Genomic DNA, 5,693 nt, shown 5'->3' with positions numbered 1-5,693 from the left:
TCAGACTTGCCTGATGCTATTTCTGCTGTTGCTTCTGGCTTTGACTATTGGTGAGAGTTTTTAATGGTGCTATTTTATCTTCCAGTATCACTGCTTGACTTAGAATTCTACTCTTGGAATAATATTTTGCCTAAAATCAGTAAAGCATACATGAAAATTAGATAAAAGAAACAGTGATATAATACATTCATAGACATGTGGCAACTAGGTGGACAATTGGACAATCATATGTACATCTCCCTCATCCATGCTGCTCATAATAATTCTTGCCTGATCATCATCAGGAAGGCAAGAAACAAAAAGGCTAAGCAAGACAAATTTTGGGATCCTTTTGTATGAAAACTCAGTTCTGCCTCAGAGCCTTCTGAGTCATCAGTCTTTCTAGCTCCAAAACCCCATTGTACATTCTTGTATCAGCATGTAGCATGAACCCCTGAGTCATCATGAACAAAGCCAGTTTCTGAAGTTGAGCATTATAGAAGACAAAAAAAATGTCTGCACATGCTTCAGGGACTGAGGACACATTATTCTGTCTCTAAATTACAGATACATCGCTGAATGGGTCCCTGGATTTAATTAATCCAACCTATCATTTTGTGGATGAAAAAATTATTACCAAGAGTGATAAAGAGACTCAACCATGGTCACAATGATAGTAAACAGGAGAAATGGGAGTCGAGTCTAGATCCACTGACTTGAAATATAAAGTTCTTTCCACTTTATCATATGAATCTGGAAGGAATGATAGAGATCATTTAGCCTACAACCCACTTCCATTTTTACATTTGGAAAAAGGAGGTCCCAATTAAATGTCAGAGGAGGCATTAAACCACAGTCCTGTGATTCTCAATCGAGTACTTAACTACTATTATAAGATTGGGCCTAATGCAAGCTTTCCAGCATGCCGGTGTCCTCTATGACTCCAGACATTCCTAAAGACTTGCTAGAGCACCTCTGAGATGGTTTGAGGCCTCACTCTGCTCTGACTTTGGAGTAAGGTCATAGAAATCTCGGATATTATAGGCTAAACTTGGAAGGACAAATGTTTTTGTCTCTACTGTGAAACCAAAGCTGTTTCTGTAGAACAGAATTCTCCGATCCTTAGGTTTAGGCTTTTCATCAGCTTTGTGAAGGAAACAGAGGGAATATGGAACCTTCAAAGTGCCGTAGTCACTCCCTTGGACTTTTGAACTATTAAATGAAGCGTAATAAATCTAATTTTTACAATTAAAAAAAACGACTGGGGCTGGTGGTCTTGGGTCCATGATGATGGTTTCCCCTTATGGGAGGCTATAAACCTATATATGGTATTTATGAAAAAGTGCTGGCAACAATATTTTCTTAAAGATTAGTACAACTAGGGAGCAGCTAGGTGGTACAGTGGATAAAGCATTGGCTCTGGATTCAGGAGGACCTGAGTTCAAATCCAACCTCAGACACTTGACACTTACTAGCTATGTGACCCTGGGCAAGTCACTTAACCTTCATTGCCCCACCAAAAAAAAAAAAAAAAAGATTAGTACAACTATTTGCCCCAAATTATATTCTGTCAACCACATATATATAAACCTCCAAAACAATATTTTCTCAATCATCATCTTTCTTTTCTCTCTGCTATTTAAACCTTAAAAAACCCGTGTATGTCCTGATACTTCAAATTCAAGTTGGTAGCTCAAGGGAAACCACCCAAAATCAGAATATAAAAAGACAATTCTCAAGAGGACACTTTGGAGTTTGTACTTCCTGATGAATGGAGGTGTATCTCTGTGTTCCTTAATGCACTGCTTGCTACATTGTCTGAGTTATATTCTCTGTTAATGTTATTAAGGGCTAAAATTCTAGCTAAGCTGTCTAAAATATCTAATGAGTGGTCGCCAATAAATTATAAGCTTTAGCAAGAGTTAGACTTTTAAGTATTTATTAAGGAGAATAAGAATTTGGTAAAGAGAGAGAGAAAGGCCTAGATTCCTATCTATTAAAGGGAGAGCACATTTCTAGCTCTCTTCTCTGCCAGAGTCCTTAGGAAAGAGAGTGGGACGGAGCGCCAGTCTCTTCCTTCTTCCTCCCACTAGCCAGCGTCACTTCCTGACGCCAAAGAAAAGACTCCTGGTCTTGCCCTCAAAGACCTTTGCTTCATGGGTGGAACTCTTCTACCGTAAGTCTCCAGCAGGTGGCGTCATTCCAATTGTTACAATGTGCATGCCTGAGTTGAAAACTGGGGCTCACTTTCTACCCTTTTCCTTTTGCAATAAAGTTTTCCATTAAACTGATTCCCATTGTTTTACATATTATTCCCAGCATCTGAACTCATTAAGGGGTTCTTTTCCCTGATATTTCTAGCTGGCCCATGGGTCTCTTCTTAGACATAAACTGGGCACCCAGACATAGACTTTACCTGTTGATGATTGCAACTATAGTGGGAGAACATAATACTATGAGCCCAGTCATAGAAAGCAAGGGTCAACAGGGGAACACTATGTCCTCATAGAAGAGACTCCCTTATGTCAGAAGACTGTCACAAAATAAAGACCCAGAACTTAGCTATATTGAGAAAATATAAACAAGAACTGGATTTGGAATTAAAAGTCTTCAGTCTGGTTCCTGATTTTGACTCTTTATGACCTGTGTGACCTTGAATAGATTACTGGATTTCTCTTGGTTTCATTTTCCTCATTCCGAACATGAATCAGTTGTACTAAAAGTCCACTCAGGTCCTTTCCAGCTCTAAATCTGTCAAACAAATACAGATAGGATGACTGTGAAGAGTTTGGTAATAGGGTTAATCAGGCTAAGGAAAGAACTTCAGATACAGTAATTTGAGGTAAAATCTCTTTCCCATTATTTTTTCTCTCTCTCTCTCTCTCTCTCTCTCTCTCTCTCTCTCTCTCTCTGTCTATCTCTGTCTCTGTCTATCTCTGTCTCTCTTTCTTTCTTTCTTTGGGCAATGAGGGTTAAGTGACTTGCCCAGGGTCACACAGCTAGTAAGTGTCAAGTTTCCAAGGCCCGATGTGAACTCAGGTTCTCCTGAATCCAGAGTCGGTACTTTATACACTGCATCACCTAGCTGCCCCCTCTTTCCATTATTTTAAAGCTTGCACATTATTCTACTGTTTTAGTTTGTGCTATGTAAGGTCTCTTCACCTCCATTTCACATCAGCTTATTTGTTTTCTTTAAAAAAAATCAATTAGTCTGCTCACTACTGTAATGTACATTCCCTACTTCCAGTATTCTTGTCTATTTCTATTCTTGGCACATCTAATCATTACTAGCGCCTTGTCTACTATTTCCCCCTCAACCCCTTTACTGTGACTGTGATTTATGGATCTAGTCACATCAGTGAGGATCTAAAGAACTTCAAGGCCACCTTTGTTATTATTTTGCCCTGGGTTCCTATGACTACTGTTAGTGTCCAAGTTTATGATGTTTCCCACATTTACCCCAGCATCAGCTACTTAGCACCATTGCTGCCAGTGGCCCTTTGTGGCATCCTATGTTACTCTCCACACTGATTTCTATTTGTTCTGTATCCTTTTAGGTTTGATTTTTCATCCTCTCTTTGATGGGCTAATTTCTAACAGACTCCTACATTTTCTTGGCTCTTTTATCGGTGTAGTGTTTTTTTTTCTAATAACCACTTCTTTTTCAAATATTGTCTCTATTATTTTCTCCTTCAGTGTTAATTAAGGTGCTAATTACTTGACCTTTCTTATTCGTATACCTTGTCTTAGTAATTTCCACTTTATTGATTTACTACCAAATACCTGCTTTATATTAACCTGGACGAGGTCATTCACACCATTCACTGTACTTTTCTCTGCCTCATCAGTCATAAGCCATCTGTTCCCAATATATACAACGAAGAGCATATTTCTAATTTGCTTCAATGAGATCTGTTTTATTCACTTCACTCACAGTGTATGTCAGTCTAGACTAATTTCCTTGAGTGAAGTCATCTGTATTCTCTGGACTAACATTTTACAAGGGATAGGGTTTTGGGATGCTCAACTTCAGTAAGATCAGTCACACACTTCATTTTTTTTCTATAACCCTGAAAATTATTTAGCAATGACATGAAACTGTGAAACTTTTTTTTTTTTAGCAACTACATTTTCAGCCATTATTTGATGCTTTGATGAATCTTTGATCTCTCTGATGCGATATCAGACAATGAAAACTGAAACCCATCCAAAGCAGGCCCAAGCACCACTTTTCAATGTCTTGCCACAAACTATCTAAAATAAATTAAGTCAATAGGCATTTTTTGCCTACTGTGTGATAGGCATGATGCTAAGCATTTGGTGCAGAAAGAAAAGAAAGCAAAGAAAAAACAAAAAACAGTCCTTGCTCTCAAGAGGCTTAAAGTTCAGCTTTTCACATAGACCATATGAATTGACTTGCAGACCTTTCAGAATTTTTGATGACATGTGGATATAATATCAGACTTCTCATCTATTTTACTTTCCTCTTTTTATGTATCTAACTCATGTTATTTTTTTTTGTCCTATCAAACCTCTTTTTATTTATTTTTTTGGGGGGGGCAATGAGCGTTAAGTTAAGTGACTTGCCCAGTTACACAGCTAGTGTCAAGTGTTTGAGGCTGGATTTGAACTCAGGTCCTCCTGAGTCCAGGGCCAGTGCTCTATCCACTGTGCCACCTAGCTACCTCAACCTCAAAAATCTTTCTGATGCCATTCTTTATGCTAGTTTTTTCCCCTGAATAATTCTTGTTTTTTTAATATTTTGCTGTCTTCTTATGCCCACCATCTGCATCTAAGTCCCTTTGAGTGACCTTACTCTTCAATTCACTTCCTAAAGGGTATGGTACTTCTTCACTCATTATCATGTAGTGACACTGGAAGACCAGTACTGTAATTGCAGATATACTCCAGAAACCAAGACATTATAATCATTGCTTTCAAAAATATTATTCAACAACAACAGCAACAAAAAAAGCTGGGTACTGAGATAAAAAGCAAAGATTAATCCTTCATATAGTACCTGTCCTCAAGGAGCTTATAGTTTAGTAGGATAAGGATCTGGGAGGGGGGCAACATGCAATCTCATTTGACAGATGCACAAATAACCTCTATAGTACTTCAGAGTTTGTTCTTTTTATGTTTTGAACAAAAAGAACATAATACAAATTAGAACATGATATTTGCGTCTGTTTTTTCCAAATTTATTTTGAATAGAAAACTCATAAGCCCCTCAAATCAGTCAAGGTAGACAGGACCCTATTCTTATCCCAAGCTTGCCGGCACTGTTGCTTCCTCAATAAGCATTTGTGTCTGTGACTTTTGTTGCCTCTCACAGGAGACGAAGAAAGAGAGGCATAAATACTCAAGAGACTCCCTAGATGTGCCTGTGAGGCTCAGTTGCTCAGATTTTAAGAGTTTTGTTTGGAACTAGAAGAATGTCTATTGATACTAAAGTGGATCCACATATAAAAGATATTTCATGTTTGTAATAATAAAAAAGAAAATTCCAAGACTCTTTTTCTTTAATAAGAACTTTGTGTTAGGTAGTCCCCAGGTTTTTTTGTTTGTTTGTTTTAGTTTTTGTTTTTTATTAAAATGATATATTCTTGGGCTGCTAGGTGGCACAGTGGATAAAGCACTGGCCTTGCATTCAGGAGGACCTGAGTTCAAATCCATCCTCAGACACTTGACACAACTCGCTGTGTGACCCTGGG

General features: G+C 38.1%; 1 non-coding gene across 1 annotated transcript; it reads left to right on the top strand.

Annotated features, from left to right (window-relative positions):
* Positions 1–885: 885 nt before the first annotated feature.
* Positions 886–1,020, top strand: LOC122752382. The gene has a single exon (XR_006356132.1). It is a non-coding gene; the product is annotated as a small nucleolar RNA SNORA9 (small nucleolar RNA).
* The last annotated feature ends 4,673 nt before the right edge of the window (positions 1,021–5,693 follow it).

Source organism: Dromiciops gliroides, chromosome 3 (genome assembly GCF_019393635.1).
Source record: "Dromiciops gliroides isolate mDroGli1 chromosome 3, mDroGli1.pri, whole genome shotgun sequence".
In the NCBI taxonomy this organism is placed as follows: domain Eukaryota; kingdom Metazoa; phylum Chordata; class Mammalia; order Microbiotheria; family Microbiotheriidae; genus Dromiciops; species Dromiciops gliroides.
This window is presented reverse-complemented; position numbering and strand designations above follow the sequence as displayed.